The 20,187-nt window shown below is 42.4% G+C and overlaps 4 pseudogenes; all 4 read right to left on the bottom strand.

The window, feature by feature from the left end:
* Nucleotides 1-148: 148 nt before the first annotated feature.
* On the bottom strand, nt 149-267 carry LOC142683210 (5S ribosomal RNA; annotated as a pseudogene).
* A 14,904-nt stretch (nt 268-15,171) lies between these two features.
* Nucleotides 15,172-15,290, bottom strand: LOC142736160 (5S ribosomal RNA; annotated as a pseudogene).
* Nucleotides 15,291-16,661: 1,371 nt separating this feature from the next.
* Nucleotides 16,662-16,780, bottom strand: LOC142674542 (5S ribosomal RNA; annotated as a pseudogene).
* A 2,263-nt stretch (nt 16,781-19,043) lies between these two features.
* On the bottom strand, nt 19,044-19,162 carry LOC142675046 (5S ribosomal RNA; annotated as a pseudogene).
* Between the last annotated feature and the right edge of the window lie 1,025 nt (nt 19,163-20,187).

The following is a 20,187-nucleotide window of genomic DNA, read 5'->3' as shown; positions in this document are numbered from 1 at the left end:
CCACACTGGTACTAGCGAGGTCTTAAAGTGTTATTCTTCTACGATTTGACAAGAAAAGGCACATTTCATTTTAGAATGGCCATTAACTTTTAAAGCTTTAGTCTATTTTTAATCGATTGTGAAACAAAATCTAAAAAGCATAACAACAGGTCAATAGCCCCACGGATTCCTAGACAGTCTCCCACACTGGTACTAGCAAGGCCTTAAGCTGTGTAACTTCTGTGATCTGATGAGAGCAGGCACATTCAGCTTAGAATGGCCATTAACATTAAAGACTTTAATCCATAGTCCTTTTTAATCGATTGTGAAAAAGAAAATCTAAATGACTTAATAAAAAGTCAACCACACCACGGATTCCCAGACAGTCTCCCACACTGGTACTAGCAAGGTCTTTAGCTGTGTAAATTCTGTGAGATGATGAGAGCAGGCACATTCAGCTTCGAATGGCCATTAACATTAAATGCTTTAATCCAGAGTCCTTTTTAAACTATTGTGAAACAAAATCTAAACGACAATAAAAAGTCAACCGCACCACGGATTTCCAGAGAGTCTCCCACACTGGTACTAGCGAGGTCTTAATGTGTTATTCTTCTGCGATTTGATGAGAAAAGGCACATTTCAGCTTAGAATGGCCATTAACTTTTAAAGCTTTAGTCTATTTTTATTTTTAATCGACTGTGAAACAAAATCTAAACGACATAATAAAAAGTCAACCGCACCACGGATTCCCAGACAGTCTCCCACACTGGTGCTAGCGAGGCCTTAAGCCTTGTAACTCCTATGATCTGGCGAGAACAGGCACATTCAACTTAGAATGGCCATTGACATTAAATGCTTTAATCCATAGTACCTTTTAATCGATTGTGAAACAAAATCGAAATGACATAATAAAAAGTCAACCACACCACGGATTCCCAGACAGTCTCCCACACTGATACTCGCAAGGCCTTAAGCTGTGTAACTACTGCAATCTGACAAGAGGAGGCACATTCAGCTTAGAATGACCATTGACATTAAATGCAATTATCCATAGTACTTTTTAATCGATTGTAAAACAAAATCTAAACGACATAATAAAAAGCCAGCCACACCACGGATTCCCAGACAGTCTCCCACACTGGTACTAGCGAGGTCTTAAAGTGTTATTCTTCTGCAATTTGACGAGAAAAGGCACATTTCAGCTTAGAATGGCCATTAACTTTTAAAGCTTCAGTCTATTTTTATTTTTAATCGATTGTGAAACAAAATCTAAACAGCATAACAATAGGTCAATAGCACCACAGATTCCCAGACAGTCTCCCACACTGGTACTAGCGAGGACTTAAAGTATTAGGCGGGATTCACACGACAGGGTTTCCCGGCCGGGTGCCGGCCGTTCATAAATCGGCCGGCACCCGGCTGCATTAGGAATAATAGACCCCTAATGGGTTTATTCACACGACCGATTTTTTGACGGCCGGGAAAACCGGCCGTCAAAAAATAGGACATGCTCTATTTTCGGCCGGGTGCCCGGCCGCCCGGCTCCCATAGAAGTCTATGGGGCCGGGTAATACCCGGCCATCACCGGAATGTGTCCCGAGTGATGGCCGGGTCTACCGTCGCTCGCGCACTCTCTCTCCTCCTCCTCACAGTGCAGAGTGCATGTGAGGAGGAGGAGGAGGGTCTTTTATTGCTCGCTGTAGGAGTCGGAATCCCCAATCCCCGGCCGGGGATTGGGGATTCCGCTACAGGAGAAGTGCGTGACTACACTGTCCAGATATGGACACAGCGAAGTCACTCACTTCTGCAGCGGAATCCCCGACTCTATGGCCGGGGATGCCGCTACAGGAGAAGTGCGTGACTACACTGTCCAGATATGGACACAGCGAAGTCACTCACTTCTGCAGCGGAATCCCCGACTCTATGGCCGGGGATGCCGCTACAGGAGAAGTGCGTGACTACACTGTCCTTATATGGACACAGCGAAGTCAGCAATTCTGCAGCGGAATCCCCGACTCTATGGCCGGGGATGCCGCTACAGGAGAAGTGCGTGACTACACTGTCCATATATGGACACAGCAAAGTCACGTACTTCTGCAGCGGAATCCCCGACTCTATGGCCGGGGATCCCGCTACAGGAGAAGTGAGTGACTACACTGTCCATATATGGACACAGCGAAGTCACGCACTTCTGCAGCGGAATCCCCGACTCTATGGCCGGGGATGCCGCTACAGGAGAAGTGCATTACTACACTGTCCATATATGGACACAGCAAAGTCACGTACTTCTGCAGCGGAATCCCCGACTCTATGGCCGGGGATTCCGCTACAGGAGAAGTGAGTGACTACACTGTCCATATATGGACACAGTGACGTCACTCACTTCTGAAGCGGAATTCCCGACCTGTGGCAGGGAATTCCTCTTCAGGAGAAGTCAGTGACTACACTGGCCATATATGGACATTGAAGTCAGTGACTTCTCCTGGAAGGGGGATGGGTGCAACCTACAGGGGGCTGTGTGGGATCACCTACAGGGGGCTGGGTGGCATCACCTACAGGGGGCAGGGTGGAATCACCTACAGGGGGCAGGGTGGCATCACCTACAGGGGGCAGGGTGGGTGGCATCACCTACAGGGGAAGGGTGGCATCACCTACAGGGGGCAGGGTGGCATTGCCTACAGGGGGCAGGGTGGCATCACCTACAGGGGGCTGGGTGGCATTACCTACAGGGGGCTGGGTGGCATCACCTACAGGGGGCAGGGTGGCATCACCAACAGGGGGCTGTGTGGCATCACCTACAGGGGGCTGGGTGGCATTACCTGCAGGGGGCTGGGTGGCATTACCTACAGGGGGCTGTGTGGCATCACCAACAGGGGGCTGGGTGGCATTACCTACCAGGGGGGCTGTGGCATTATCTACAAAGGGCTGTGTGTGGCAACAAATTTAAATGAAATTCATCCGATTTTAAAACGGACAGGGAAAAAAACGGATGCAAATCGGGTCCAAATCGGCCGGTAAAAACGGCAACTCGGCCCGGAACGGAATCGGAACGGATGCAAATCGGATGCAAACCGGCCGGGAAAATCGGCCAAAAACGGCCGATTTTCCCGGCCGACACTCGGACCCTGTCGTGTGAATGAGGCCTTATTCTTCTGCAATTTGACGAGAAAAGGCACAATTCAGCTTAGAATGGCCATTAACTTTTAAAGCTTTAGTCTATTTTTATTTTTAATCAATTGTTAAACAAAATCTAAACGACATAATAAAAAGGCAACCGCACCACGGACTCCCAGACAGTCTCCCACAATGGTACTAGCGAGGACTTAAAGTATTATTCTTCTGCAATTTGACGAGAAAAGGCACATTTCAGCTTAGAATGGCCATTAACACTAAATGCTTTATTCCATAGTCCTTTTTAATCGATTGTGAAACAAAATCTAAACGACATAATAAAAAGGCAACCGCACCACGGACTCCCAGACAGTCTCCCACAATGGTACTAGCGAGGACTTAAAGTATTATTCTTCTGCAATTTGACGAGAAAAGGCACATTTCAGCTTAGAATGGCTATTAACTTTTAAAGCTTTAGTCTATTTTTATTCAAAATCTAAACAGTATTACAATAGGTTAACAGAAACACGGATTCCCTGACAGTCTCCCATATTGTTACTAGCAAGGACGTAAGCTGCGTAACTTCTGAGATCTGATGAGAGCAAGCACATTCAGCTTAGAATCACCATTGACATTAAATGTGTTAATCTATAGTCCTTTTTAATCGATTGTAAAACAAAATCTAAACGAAATAATAAAAAGCTAGCCGCACCATGGATTCCCAGACAGTCTCGCACACTGGTACAAGCGAGGCCTCAAGCTAAGTAACTTCTGCAATCTGACGAGAGAAGGCACATTCAGCTTAGAATGGCCATTGACACTAAATGCTTTAATCCATAGTCCTTTTTAATCGATTGTGAAACAAAATCTAAACGACATAATAAAAAGGCAACCACACCACGGATTCCCAGACAGTCTCCCACACTGGTACTAGCGAGGACTTAAGCTGTGTAACTCCTGCTATCTGACGAGAGCAGGCACATTCAGCTTAGAATTGTCATTGACATTAAATGCTTTAATCCATAGTCCTTTTTAATCGATTGTGAAACAAAATCTAAGCGACATAATAAAGATTCACCCGCACCATGGATTCCCAGACAGTCTCCCACTCTGGTACCAGCGAGGCCTTAAGCTGTATAACTTCTGCAGTCTGACGAGAGAAGGCACATTCAGCTTAGAATGGCCATTGACATTAAATGCTTTAATCCATAGTCCTTTTTAATCTATTGTAAAACAAAATCGAAACAGCATAACAATAGGTCCACATCACCACGGATTCACAAACAGTCTCCCACACTGGTACTAGCAAGGCCTTAAGCCATGTAATTCCTGCGATCTGCCGAGAACAGGCACATTCAGCTTAGAATGGCCATTGACATTAAATGCTTTTATCCATAGTACTTTTTAATCGATTGTGAAACTAAATCTAAACGACATAATAAAAAGTCAAACGCACCACGGATTCCCAGATGGTTTCCCACACTGGTACTAGCAAGGTCTTAAAGTGTTATTCTTCTGCTATTTGATGAGAAAAGGCACATTTCAGCTTAGAATGGCCATTGACATTAACCCCTTCCCGCTCCTGGACGTACTATTACGTCATGGCAGCTGTATCGTTCGCGCTCCATGACCTAATAGTACGTCTCGGGAGTAACGGACGTTTCGGCCATCCTCCCGACACATTCAGGAGCTGTGACAGCTGCTGTCTTGTTCAGCAGCTGTCACAGCTCCTACAGCGGGGACCGATCGCTGTGTCCCCGCTGATTAACCCCTTAAAAGCCGCGCTCTATAGAGATCACGGCTTTTTAGGGGTTAAGCTGCCATCGCCGGCCTGCTACGCGATAGCGGCCGGCGATGGTGACTATGGCAACCGGACACCAAACAATGGCGTCCGGCTATGCCATAGACGGAAGCCTAGTGGGTCCTGACAACGTCAGGACCCACTATGCTTGCTGTCAGTGAGTAGCTGACAGTTCTAATACACTGCACTACGCATGTAGTGCAGTGTATTAGACTTGCGATCAGGGCCCCCTTCCCTCATGTCCCCTAGTGGGACAAAGTAATACAGTAAAAAAAAAGTTAAAAGAAGTTGTGTAAAAATAAGAAAATAAAAGATTTAAAAGTATTAAAAGTAAAAATCCCCCTTTTTCCCTTATCAGTCATTTATTATTAATAAAAATATATAAACAAACAAATAAACTATACATAATTTGTATCGCCGCGTCCGTAACGGCCTGAACTACAAAATTATTTCGTTATTTATCCCGCACGGTGAACGCCGTAAAAGAAAATAATAATAAACCGAACCACAATCACAATTGTTTGGTCACTTCACCTCCCAAAAAATCGAATAAAAAGAGATCAAAAAGTCGCATGTACCGAAAAATGGTACTGATCGAAACTACAGTTCGTTATGCAAAAAATAAGTCCTCACACGGCTTTATTGATTGAAAAATAAAAACGTTATGGCTCTTAGAATAAGGCAACACAAAAAGTAAATGATTGTTTACAAAACGTATTTTATTGTGCAAACGCCATAAGACATAAAAAAAAACTATAAACTTCTGGTATCGCCGTAATCGTATCGCCACGCAGAATAAAGTGAATATGTCATTTATAGCGCACGGTGCACGCAGTAAAAAAAAAAGAATAAAAAAACAATAGTAGAATTGCTGTTTATTAGTCACCACGCCACCTAAAAATAGAATAAAATCTGATCAAAAAGCCGCATGCACCCCAAGAAAACTACAATGCATTCCTCAAGGGGTCAAGTTTCCAAATTGGGGTCAGTTTTGGGGGGTTCCCAATGTTTTGGCACCACAAGACCTCTTCAAACCGGACATGGTGCCTAATAAAAAAGAGGCCTCAAAATCCACTAGGTGCTCCTTTGCTTCGGAGGCCGGGGCTTCAGTCCATTACCGCACTAGGGCCACATGTGGGATATTTCTCAAAACTGCAGAATCTGGGCAATACGTATTAAGTTGCGTTTCTCTGATAAATCCTTTTGTGTTATAAAAAAAATGGTATAAAGAGGATTTTCTGACAAAAAAAAAATGTAAATTTCACCTCTACTTTGCTCTAAATTTCTGTGAAACACCTAAAGGGTTCATAAACTTTCTAAATGCTGTTGTGAATACTTTGAGGGGTCTAGTTTCTAAAATGGGGTGTTTGATAGGGGTTTCTAATATATGGGCCCCTCAAAGCCACTTCAGAACTGAACTGGAAACTAAAAAAATTAATAAATGAGGCAATACTTCGCTTCTTACATTATACTGATAATGAGCCGTGCCCACCCCGAGATGACCCCAGTTTTGACCGTTTGTATAAACGGAGGCCCCTATTAGACCGTTTCAGTGCCCGGTTTTCCCAAGCATTCACCCCCAAGAAGTGTATTTCTATTGATGAGTCCCTGGTACATTTTAAAGGGAGGGTTCAATTCCGGGAGTACCTGCCGGGTAAGAGGGCAAGGTATGGCGTGAAGATGTATAAGCTGCGAGAGTGCATCCGGGTATACCTACAGGTTTAGGCTATATGAAGGAAAGGCCACCCCCAAACCAGACTGCATCCTGGACTACAATATGTACATGGAAGTTGTGGACTTGTCAGATCAAATCCTGAAGCCCTACAGCGCCATGCGGTGTGGTATAAGAAGCTGGCCGGGCACATCATACAGATGGCATTGTACAATGCGTACGTGCTACGTCGATGTGCAGGCCAGACGGGAACTTTCCTGGAATTTCAAGAGGTGATTATCAAGAACCTAATCTTTAGGGACCAGTACTTCTGGAAGCGGGGCCACACGCATCGTACCAAGGCGGCAACACTTTCCAGGAGAAGTTCCCCAAACTGGCAAGAAGGGAAAAAGTCAAAAGAGGTGCAAAGTCTGCTATAAGGGATGACACAATATATCAATGTGACACGTGTCCCGAATAACCAGAGCTCTGTATGAAAGTCAGTTTTAAAATTTATCATACATCCCTTGGTTTATAATTTACCCCAATTTTACTTACCCTGATGCACTCCGCACAGCTTATCCCCCCCTCGTCTTTCCCCTCTGAGCCCTGCTGCGTGCCCAGGCAGCTGATAACAGCCACATTGAGGGTATTGCCATACCCGGGAGAACCCACATTACAGTTTATGGGGTGTAGGTCTCTGGTCAAAATGCTCACTACACCTCTAGATGAATGCCTTAAGGGTGTAGTTATTAAAACGGGGTCACTTCTGGCGGGTTTCAACTGTACTGGTACCTCAAGTGCTTCTGCATACATGACTTTGCACTAGAAAATCCCCAGTAGGCCAAATGGTGGTCCTTTCCTTCTGAGCCCTCCCATGGGCCCAAACGGCAGTTTATCACAACAAATGGGGTATTGCGGCAATCAGAACAAATTTTGCAACAGAATGGGGTATTTTGTTTCTTGTGAAAATAAGAAATTTTCAGCCAAAACGACATATTATTTGAAAAAAATAAATTTGTTTTCATTCCCAGCCCAATTCAAATAAGTTCTGTGAAAAAACTATGGGGTCAAAATGGTCACAACACCCATAAATGAATTCCTTGAGGGATGTAGTTTCCAAAATGGGGTCATTTGTGGTTGGTTTCTATTGCTTTGATACCTCTGGGGCTCTGCAAATGCGACATGCCACCCGAAAACCAATCCAGCAAAATCTGGACTCCAAAGAACACACAGCGCTCCTTTCCTTCTGAGCCCTCCCATGGGCCCAAACGGCAGTTTATCACCACAAATGGGGTATTGACGCACTCAGGACAAATTGGGCAACAAAATGGAGTATTTTATTTCTTGTGAAAATAAGAATTTTTGAGCTAAAATTACATATTATAGGAAAAAATATATATTTTTTAAATTCCCAGCCCAATTCAAATAAGTTCTGTGATGAAACTATGGGGTCTGAAAGGTCACATTACCCATAAATGAATTCCTTGAGGGGTGTAGTTTCCAAAATAGGGTCACTTCTGATGGGTTTCCGTTGCTTTGATACCTCTGGGGCTCTGCAAATGCGACATGGCACCCGAAAACCAAACCAGCAAAATCTGTACTCCAAAGAACACACAGCACTCCTTCCCTTCTGAGGCCTCCCATGGGCCCAAACGGCAGTTTATTGCCACAAATGGGGTATTGCTGCACTCAGGAGAAATTGGGCAACAAAATTGAGTATTTTATTCCCTGTGAAAATAAGAAATTTTGATAAAAAATTACATCTTATTGGAAAAAATTTCATTTTTTTAATGTCACAGCCCAATTGAAATAGGTGCTGTGAAAAAACGGTGTGGTCAAAATGCTAACAACAACCATAAATGAATTCCTTGAGGGGTGTAGTTTCCAAAATAGGGTAACTTCTGGTGGGTTTCCATTGCTTTGATACCTCTGAGGCTCTGCAAATGCGACATGGCACCCGAAAACCAATCCAGCAAAATCTGGACTCCAACAATCATATAGCGCTCCTTTCCTTCTGAGACCTCCCATGGGCCCAAACGGCAGTTTATCACCACAAATGGGGTATTGCCACACTAAGGACAAATTGGGCAACAAAATGGGGTATTTTGTTCCCTGTGAAAATAAGAAATTTTGATCACAAATGACATTTTATTGGAAAAAATGACATTTTTTTCATTTCACAGCCCAATTCAAATACGTGCTGTGAAAAAACTGTGCAGTCAAAATGGTAACAACCATAAATGAATTCCTTGAGGGTTGTAGTTTCCAAAATGGGGTCACTATTGGGGGATTCCTACTGTTTTGGCACCTCAACACCTCTTCAAACCTGGCATGCTGCCTAAAATATATTCTAATAAAAAAAGAGGACTCAAAATGCACTAGGTGCTTCTTTGCTTTTAGGGCTTGTGTTTTAGTCCACGAGCGCAGTAAAGCCACATGTGGGACATTTCTAAAAACTGCAGAATCTGGACAATACATATTTAGTAGTGTTTCTCTGGTACAAGCTTCTGTGTTACAGAAAAAAAATGAATAAAATTTAAATTCAGCAAGAAAAATGAAATTTGCAAATTTCACCTCCACTTTTGCTTTAATTCCTGTGAAATGCCTGAAGGGTTAAAAAACTTTCTAAATGCTGTTTTGAATACTTTGAGGGGTCTAGTTTTTAAAATGGGGTGTTTTATATGGGTTTCTAATACATAGGCCCCACAAAGCCACTTCAGAACTCAAGAGGTACCTTAAAAAAAATTTGTTCTAAGCCTTGTAACGTCCAAGAAAAATAAAATTATGTTCAAAAAACTATGCCAATATAAAGTAGACATATGGGAAATGTGAACTAGTAACTATTTTGGGGGGTATAACCGTCTGTTTTACAAGCAGATGCATTTCAATTCGGAAAAATGCAATTTTTTCAAAATTTTCTCTAAATTTTGCAATTTTTCACCAATAAACACTGAATATATCGACCAAATTTTACCACGAACATGAAGCCCAATGTGTCACGAGAAAACATTCTCAGAATCGCTTGGGTAGGTTTAAGCATTCCGACGTTATTACCACATAAAGTGAAATATGTCAGATTTGAAAAATGGGCTCTGAGCCTTAAGGCCAAAACTAGGCTGCGTCCTTAAGGGGTTAAAAGCTTTAATCCATAGTCCTATTTAATCTATTGTGAAACAAAATCTAAACGACAATAAAAAGTCAACCGCACCACGGATTCCCAGACAGTCTCCCACACTGGTACTAGCGAGGCCTTAAGCTGTGTAACTTCTGCGATCTACCAAGAGCAGCCATATTCAGCTTAGAATGGCCATTGACATTAAATTATTTAATCCATAGTCCTTTTTAATCGATTGTGAAACAAAATCTAAACGACATAATAAAAAGTCAACCGCACCACGGATTCCCAGACAGTCTCCCAGACAGGTACTAGCGAAGCCTTAAGAAGTGTAATTTCCGTGATCTGACTACAGGAGGGACATTCAGCTTAGAATGGCCATTGACATTAAATGCTTTAATCCATATTCCTTTTTAATCGATTGTGAAACAAAATCTAAACGACATAATAAAAAGTCAACCGCACCACGGATTCCCAGACAGTCTCCCACACTGGTACTAATGAGGCCTTAAAGGAACAGTGTCATCACAATTTTTTTTTTCATATGTTAAAGATGTTAGTGCTTTATTAAAAACGTTTATATTTATTTGTGTGTTTGTGTTTTACTTTTTCTTATTTTTACACTTTTTCTTCCCTATGGGGGCTGCCATTTTTTGTTCCATTTCTGTATGTGTCAATTATCGACACATACAGACATGGAATACGGCAGCCACAGTCCCATAGGGACTGCGAACAGCTCCCGTCCCATCCACTTCTGTGTACGCCGTCTGTGTGGGAACTGCGCATGCGCCGCTCCCACACAGTCCAATTTGAAATTGGCGCCGTCGGCGCCATTTTCCTGTGGACCGGAAGTCGCGGCCGGACAGTAAGATTACTACTTCCGGTCGCGGCTTCCGGACTTGTGCACTTGGACCAGCGGCAGCAGACGGAGCGGATGGGCCGGAGGGAGCCGCGGTGGCAGGAGCAGGTAAGAGATTTCTATGTATGTTCGTGTTTGTGTACTTTTACTACTGTATGTAAACCTACTACACTGTGTGTTAGCTCAAAAAATGGCGACACACAGTGTAGGAGGATACACCGTTCAAACCCCTCGTTTATCCCGGCACTAGCCAGGATAAAGGAGGGGGGGGATGCTGAGAGCTCACTAGAGCGAGGGCTTTTTACCCAATTTTGCAATGCTGCAATTTTGGGAATAGCTCCATCTAGTGACCAGCAATGGGAAATATTATAAATTAGAATCTAATTTATAATATTTCCTGACTCGTGAAAAAAATAAAAAAAATTTGAACAATGTTTAATCACCTACACACTAAATGTTTAATTAAAAAAAAACAAACATGTTTTTCTGGCAACACATTCTCTTTAAGCTGTGTAACTTCTGCAATCTGACGAGAGCATGTACATTCAGTGTATAATGGCCAATGACATAAAATGCTTTAATCGACAGTCCTTTTTAATCGATTGTGAAACAAAATCTAAACGACATAATAAAAAGTCAACCGCACCACGGATTCCAAGACAGTCTCCCACACTGGTACTAGGGAGGCCTTAAGCGGAGTAACTCCTGCAAACTGACGAGAGCAGGCACATTCAGCTTAGAATGGCCATTGACATTAAATGCTTTAATCCATAGTCCTTTTTAATCGATTGTGAAACAAAATCGAAACAACATAATAAAAAGGCAACCGCACCACGAATTCCCATACAGTCTCCCACACTGGTACTAGCGAGGCATTAAACTGTGTAACTTCTGCGATCTGACGAGAGCAGGCACATTCAGCGTAGAATGGCCATTGACATTAACTGCTTTAATCAATAGTACTTTTTAATCGATTGTGAAACAAAATCTAAACGACATAATAAAAAGTCAACCGCGCCACGGATTCCCAGACAGTCTCCCACACTGGTACTAGTGAGGTCTTAAGCTCTGTAATTTCTGTGAACTGACGAGAGCTGGCACATTCAGCTTAGAATGGCCATTGACATTAAATGTTTCAATCCATAGTCCTTTTTAATCGATTGTAAAACAAAATCTAAATGACATAATAAAAAGTCAACTGCACCACGGATCCCAGACAGTCTCCCACACTGGTACTAGCGAGGCCTTAAACTGTGTAACTTCTGCAATCTGACGACAGCAGGCACATTCAGCGTAGAATGGCCATTGACATTAAATTCTTTAATCAATAGTACTTTTTAATCGATTGTGAAACAAAATCTAAACGACATAATAAAAAGGCAACCGCACCATGGATTCCCAGGCAGTCTCCCACACTGGTACTAGCGAGGCCATAAGCTGTGTAACTTCTGCGATCTGCCGAGAGCAGGCACATTGAGCGTAGAATGGCCATTGACATTAAAAGCTTTAATCAATAGTACTTTGTAATCGATTTTGAAACAAAATCGAAACGACATAATAATAAGGCAACCGCACCACGGATTCCCAGACAGTCTCCCACACTGGTACTAGCGAGGACTTAAAGGGAATGTGTTGCTAGAAAAATATGTTGTTTTTTTTTTAAATTAAACATTTAGTGTGTGGGTGATTAAACATTGTTCAAGTTTTTTTTATTTTTTTCACGAGTCAGGAAATATTATAAATTAATTCTAATTTATAATATTTCCCATTTCTGGTCACTAGATGGAGCTATTCCCAAAATTGCAGCATTGCAAAATTGGGTAAAAAGCCCTCGCTCTAGTGAGCTCTCAGCATCCCCCCCTCCTTTATCCTGGCTAGTGCCGGGATAAACGAGGGGTTTGAATGGTGTAACCTCCTACACTGTGTGTCGCCATTTTTTGAGCTAACACACAGTGTAGTAGGTTTACATACAGTAGTAAACACACACAAACACGAACATACATTGAAATCTCTTACCTGCTCCTGCCGCCGCGGCTCCCTCCGGCCCGTCCGCTCTGTCTGCTGCCGCTGGTCCAAGTGCACAAGTCCGGAAGCCGCGACCGGAAGTAGTAATATTACTGTCCGGCCGCGACTTCCGGTCCACAGGAAAATGGCGCCGGACGGCGCCAATTTCAAATTGGACTGTGTGGGAGCGGCGCATGCGCAGTTCCCACACAGACGCCGTACACACAAGTGAATGGGACGGGAGCCGTTCACAGTCCCTATGGGACTGTATCTGCCGTATTCCATGTCTGTATGTGTCGTTAATCGACACATACAGAAATGGAACAAAAAATGGCAGCCCCCATAGGGATGAAAAAGTGTAAAAATAAGAAAAAGTAAAACACAAACACACAAATAAATATAAACGTTTTTAATAAAGCACTAACATCTTTAACCTATAAAAAAATAACTTGTGATGACACTGTTCCTTTAAGCTGTGTAACGTCTGCGATCTGATGAGAGCAGGCACATTCAGCTTAGAATGGCCATTGACGTTAAATGCTTTAATCCATAGTCCTTTTTAATCGATTGTGAACCAAAATCTAAACGACATAATAAAAAGGTAACCGCACCACGGTTTCCCAGACAGTCTCCCATACTGGTACTAGCAAGGCCTTAAGCTGAGTAACTTCTGTGATTTGATGAGAGCAGGCACATTCAGCTTAGAATTGCCATTAACATTAAATGCTTTAATCCATAGTACTTTTTAATCGATTGTGAAACAAAATCTAAATGACATACTAAAAAGTCCACCGAACCACGGATTCCCAGACAGTATGCCACACTGGTAATAGCGAGGCCTTAAGCTATGTAACTTTTGCGGTCTGACGAGAGCAGGAACATTCAGCTTAGAATGGCCATTGCCATTAAAGGTTTTAATCCATAGTCCTTTTTAATCGATTGTGAAACAAAATCTAAACGACATAATAAAAAGTCAACCGCACCACGGATTCCAAGACAGTCTCCCATACTGGTACTAGCGAGGCCTTAAGCTGTGTAACTATTGCGATTGGACGAAATCAGGCACATTCAGCTTAGAATGGCCATTGACATTAAATGCTTTAATCCATAGTCCTTTTTAATCGATTGTGAAACAAAATCTAAACTACATAATAATTAGTCAACCGCACCACGGATTCCCAGACAGTCTCCCACACTGGTACTAGCGAAGCCTTAAGCAGTGTAACTTCTGTGATCTGTCGAGAGCAGCCACATTCAGCTTAGAATGGCCATTGACAGTAAATGCTTTAATCCATAGTCCTTTTTAATCGATTGTGAAACAAAATCTAAACGACATAATAAAAAGTTAACCGCACCATGGATTCCCAGACAGTCTCCCACACTGGTACTAGCGAGGACATAAGCTGTGTAACTTCTGCGATCTGATGAGAGCAGGCACATTCAGCTTAGAATGGCCATTGACGTTAAATGCTTTAATCCATACTCCATTTTAATCGATTGTGAAACAAAATCTAAACGACATAATAAAAAGGCAACCGCACCACGGATTCCCAGAAAGTCCCCCACACTAGTACTAGCGAGGCCTTAAGCTGTGTAACTTCTGCGATCTGACAAGACCAGGCACATTCAGCTTAGAATGGCCATGGACTTTAAATGCTTTAATCCATAGTCCTTTTTAATCGATTGTGAATCAAAATCTAAACGACATAATAAAAAAAAAAACACAGCACCATAGAATCCCAGAAAGTCTCCCACACTGGTACTAGCGAGGCCTTATGCTGTGTGACTTCTGCGATCTGACGAGCGCAGGCACATTCTGCCTAGAATGGCCATTGACATTAAATGCTTTAATCCATAGTCCTTTTTAATTGATTGCGAAACATAATCTAAACTACATAATAAAAAGGCAACCGCACCACGGATTCCCAGACAGTCTCCCACCCTGGTTCTAGCGAGGTCTTAAGCTGCGTAACTTCTGCGATCTGACGAGAGCAGGCACATTCAGCTTAGAATAGCCATCCACATTAAACGCTTTAATCCATAGTCCTTTTTAATCGATTGTGAAACAAAATTTAAACGACATAATAAAAAGTCAACCGCACCACGGTTTCCCAGACAGGCTCCCACACTGGTACTAGAAAGCCCTTAAGCTGTATAACTTCTGCAATCTGACAAGAGCAGGCACATTCAGCTTAGAATGGCCATTGACATTAAATGCTTTAATCCATAGTCCTTTTTAATCGATTGTGAAACAAAATCTAAACGACATACTAAAAAGTCCACCGCACCACGGATTCCCAGACAGTCTCCCACACTGGTACTTGCGAAGCCTTAAGCAGTGTAACTTCCGTGATCTGACGAGAACAGGCACATCCGGCTTAGAATGGCCATTGACAGTAAATGCTTTAATCCATAGTCCTTTTTAATCGACAGTGAAACAAAATCTAAACAACATAATAAAAAGTTAACTGTACCACGGATTCCCAGACAGTCTCCCACAGTGGTACTAGCGAGGACATAAGATGTGTAACTTCTGCGATCTGACGAGAGCAGGCACATTCAGCTTAGAATGGCCATTGACATTGAATGCTTTAATCAATAGTCCTTTTTAATCGATTGTGAAGCAAAATCTAAACAACATAATAAAAAGCCAACCGCACCACGTATTCCCAGACAGTCTCCCACACTGGTACTAGCGAGGCCTTAAGCTGTGTAACTTCTGCGATCTGACGAAAGCAGGCACATTCAGCTTAGAATGGCCATTGACTTTAAATGCTTTAATCCATACTCCTTTTTAATCGATTGTGAAACAAAATCTAAACGACATAATAAAAAGGTAACCGCACCACGGATTCCCAGAAAGTCCCCCACACTGGTACTAGCGAGGTCTTAAGCCGTGTAACTCTTGCAATCTGCCGAGAACAGGCAAATTCAGCTTAGAATGGCCATTGACTTTAAATGCTTTAATCCATACTCCTTTTTAATCGATTGTGAAACAAAATCTAAACGACATAATAAAAAGTCAACCGCACCACGGATTCCCAGAGAGTCCCCCCCACTGGTACTAGCGAGGTCTTAAAGTGTTATTCTTCTGCGATTTGACGAGAAAAGGCACATTTCAGCGTAGAATGGCCATTAACTTTTAAAGCTTTAGTCTATTTTTATATTTATTCGATTGTGTAACAAAATCTAAACAACATAACAATAGGTCAACAGCACCACGGATTCCCAAACAGTCTCCCACACTGGTACTAGCGAGGTCTTAAGCCGTGTAACTCCTGCAATCTGCCGAGAACAGGCACATTCAGCTTAGAATGGCCATTGACATTAAATGCTTTTATCCATAGTACTTTTTAATCGATTGTGAAACTAAATATAAACGACATAATAAAATGTCAACAGCACCACGGATTCCCAGACGGTTTCCCACACTGGTACTAGCCAGTTCTTAAAGTGTTATTCTTCTGCAATTTGACGAGAAAAGGCACGTTTTAGCTTAGAATGGCCATTGACATTAGATTCTTTAATCCATAGTCCTTTTTAATCGATTGTAAAACAAAATCTAAACGACATAATAAAAAGCCAACCGCACCACAGATTCCCAGACAGTCTCCCACACTGGTAATAGCGAGGACTTCAGCTGTGTAATGTCTGTGATCTGACGAGAGCAGGCACATTCAGCTTAGAATGGCCATTGACATTAAATGCTTTAATACATAGTCCTTTTTAATCGATTGTGAAACAAAATCTAAACGACATAATAAAAAGTCAACCGCACCACGGATTCCCAGACAGTCTGCCATACAGGTACTAGCGAGGGCTTAAGCTGTGTAACTTCTGCAAACTGACGAAATCAGGCACATTCAGCTTAGAATGGCCATTGATATTAAATGCTTTAATCCATAGTCCTTTTTAATTGATTGTGAAACAAAATCTAAACGACATAATAGTTAGTCACCCTCACAACGGATTCCCAGACAGTCTCCCACACTGGTACTAGCGAGGCCTTAAGCTGTGTAACTTCTGTATTCTGACGAGAGCAGGCACATTCAGTTTAGAATGGCCATTGACATAAAATGCTTTAATACATAGTCCTTTTTAATCGATTGTGAAACAAAATCTAAACGACATAATAAAAAGTCAACCGCACCACGGATTCCCAGACAGGCTCCCATACTGGTACTAGAAAGGCCTTAAGCTGTGTAACTTCTGCGATCTGACGAGAGCAGGCACATTCAGCTTAGAATGGCCATTGACATTAAATGCTTTAATCCATAGTCCTTTTTAATCGATTGTGAAACAAAATCTAAACGACATAATAATAAGTCAACCGCAACACAGATTCCCAGACAGTCTCCCAAACTGGTATTAGCAAGGCCTCAAGCTGTGTAACTTCTGAGATCTGACGAGAGAAGGCACATTCAGCTTAGAATGGCCATTGACATTAAGTGTGCTAATCCACAGTCCTTTTTAATCGATTGTGAAACAAAAGCTAAACGACATAATAAAAAGTCAATCGCACGACGGACTCCCAGACAGTCTCCCACACTGGTATTAGCGAGGCCTTAAGCTGTGTAACTTCTGAGATCTGACGAGAGAAGGCACATTCAGCTTAGAATGGCCATTGACATTTAAAGCTTTAATCCATAGTCCTTTTTAATCGATTGTGAAACAAAATCTAAACGACATAATAATAAGTCAACCGCAACACAGATTCCCAGACAGCCTCCCACACTGGTACTAGCGAGGCCTTAAGCTGTCTAATTTCTGCGATATGACACGAGCAGGGACATGCAGCTTAGAATGGCCATTGACATTAAATGCTTTAATCCATAGTCCTTTTTAATCGATTGTGAAACAAAATCTAATTGACATAATAAAAATTCAACCGCACCACAGATTCCCAGACAGTCTCCCACACTGGTACTAGCGAGGCCTTAAGCTGTGTAAGTTCTGCGATCTGATGAAATCAGGCACATTCATCTTAGAATAGCCATTGACATTAAATGCTTTAATCCATAGTCCTTTTTAATCGATTGTGAAACAAAATCTAAACGACATAATAAAAATTCAACCGCACCACGGATTCCCGGACAGTCTCCCACACTTGTACTAACGACGCCTTAAGCTGTGTAATTTCTGCAATCTGACAGCAGCAGGTACATTAAGCTTCGAATGGCCATTGACTTTAAATGCTTTAATCCATAGTCCTTTTTTAATTGATTGTTAAACAATATCTAAACAGCATAACAATAGGTCAACAGCACCACGGATTCCAAGACCGTCTCCCACACGACTACTAGCAGGGTCTTAAGCCATGTAACTTCTATAATTAGACAAGAGCAGGGAGAGCAGGTAAATTCAGCATAGAATAACCTGTGTCTTTTAAAACTTTAGTCCTTTTTAGTTGATTGTGAAATAAAATCTAAACTGCATAACAATAGGTCAACAGCACCATGGATAACCAGATAGTCTCCCACGCTGGTAATAGAAAGGTCTTAAGCCGTGTAACTTCTGCGATGTGACGAGAGCAGGCACATTCAGCTTAGAATAGCCATAGACAGAAAACTTTAGCCCACAGTCCTTTTTTAAAAGATTGTGAAACAAAATCTAAACAACACAATAATATGTCAACTGCACCACGGATTCCCAGACAGTCTCCCACACTGGTACTAGCAAGAGCTTAAGCTACATAACTTCTGCAAGCTGACAAGAGCAGGCACTTACAGCTTAGAATGGCCATTGACATTTAATGCTTCAATCCATAGTCCTTTTTTAATCGATTGTGAAAAAAAATCTAAACGGCAAACAATTGGTCTACAGCAAAAAGGATTCCCAGACATCCTCCCATACTAGTACTAGCGAGATATTAATCTCTGTAACTTCTGCGATATGACAAGAGCAGGCACATTCAGCTTGGAACAGCCATTGACATTTAGGCTGGATTCACACGACCATGTTACGTCCGTAATGGATGGAACGTATTTCGGCCGGAAGTCCCGGACCGAACACAGTGCAGGGAGCCGGGCTCCTAGCATCATAGTTATGTACGTTGCTAGGAGTCCCTGCCTCTCCGTGGAACTACTGTCCCGTACTGAAAACATGATTACAGTACGGGACAGTTGTCCTGCAGCGAGGCAGGGACTCCTTGCATCGTACATAACTATGATGCTAGGAGCCCGGCTCCCTGCACTGTGTTCGGTCCGGGACTTCCGGCCGAAATATTTTCCGTCCATTACGGACATAACATGGTCGTATGAATCCAGCCTTAAAGCTTTATTCCATAGTCCTTTTTTAATCGATTGTAAAACAAAATCTAAACGACATAGGTTTAGGTCAACACTACGACAGATTCCTAGACAGTCTCCCACATTGGTACAAGTGAGGACTTAAGCCGGGTAACTACTGTGATATAATGAAAGCAGGCACATTCAGCTTAAAATGGACATTGACTTTTAAAACTTAAGTCCATAGTCCTTTTTAATCGATTGTGAAACAAAATCTAAACTGCATAACAATAGGTCAACAGCACCACGGATTCCCAGACAGTCTCCCACACTGATACTAGAGAGGCCTTAAGCCATTAAACTACTGCGATCTGACAAGAGCAGGCACATTCGGCTTAGTATGGCCATTGACTTCAAAAGCTTTTATCCATAATCCTTTTTTAATCGATTGTGAAACAAAATCTAAACGACATAGCTTTAGGTCTACAGCAAAACAGACTCCCACACTGGTACTAGCGAGGTCTTAATATGTGTAACTACTGCGATCTGACGAGAGAAGTCACATTTAGCTTAGAATGGCCATTGACATTTAAAGCTTTAGTCCATAGTCCTTTTTTAATCGATTGTGAAACAAAATCTGAACAACATAGTTGTAGGTCAACAGCACCATGGATCCACACACTATCTCCCACACTACTATTAGCAACGTATTAAGACAGGTAACTACTGTGATATAACGAACACAGGAACATTCAGCTTAAAATGGCCATTAACTTTTAAAACTTTAGTTCATAGTCCTTTTCAATCGATTGTGAAACAAAGTCTAAACTGCATAACAAAAGGTCAACTGCACCACGGATTCCCAGACAGCCTCCCACACTAGTACTGGTGAGGCCTTAGGCTGTGTAACTTCTGCGATGTGACGAGAGCAGGCACATTCAGCTTAGAATGGCCATAGCCATTAAATGTTTTAATTCATAGTCCTTTTTAATCGATTGTGAAACAAAATCTAAACGACATAATAAAAAGTCAACTGCACCACGGATTCCCACACTCGTACTAGCGGGGCCTTAAAGCTGTGTAACTTCTGGAGATCTGACGAGAGCAGACACATACAGCATAGAATGGCCATTGACATCAAATGCTTTTATCCATAGTCCTTTTTAATCGATTGTGAAACAAATTCTAAACGATATAATAAAAAGTCAACCGCACCACGGATTGCCGGACGGTTTCCCACACTGGTACTAGCGAGGTCTTAAAGTGTTAGGGTATGTGCACACACACTAATTACGTCCGTAATTGACGGACGTATTTTGGCCGCAAGTACCGGACCGAACACAGTGCAGGGAGCCGGGCTCCTAGCATCATACTTATGTAAGATGCTAGGAGTCCCTGCCTCTCCGTGGAACTACTGTCTCGTACTGTAATCATGTT

This window comes from Rhinoderma darwinii, chromosome 1, assembly GCF_050947455.1.
Source record: "Rhinoderma darwinii isolate aRhiDar2 chromosome 1, aRhiDar2.hap1, whole genome shotgun sequence".
Classification (NCBI taxonomy): Eukaryota; Metazoa; Chordata; class Amphibia; order Anura; family Rhinodermatidae; genus Rhinoderma; species Rhinoderma darwinii.
Note: the sequence above shows the minus strand (reverse complement) of the source record. Positions and strands in the feature narration are given on the sequence as shown.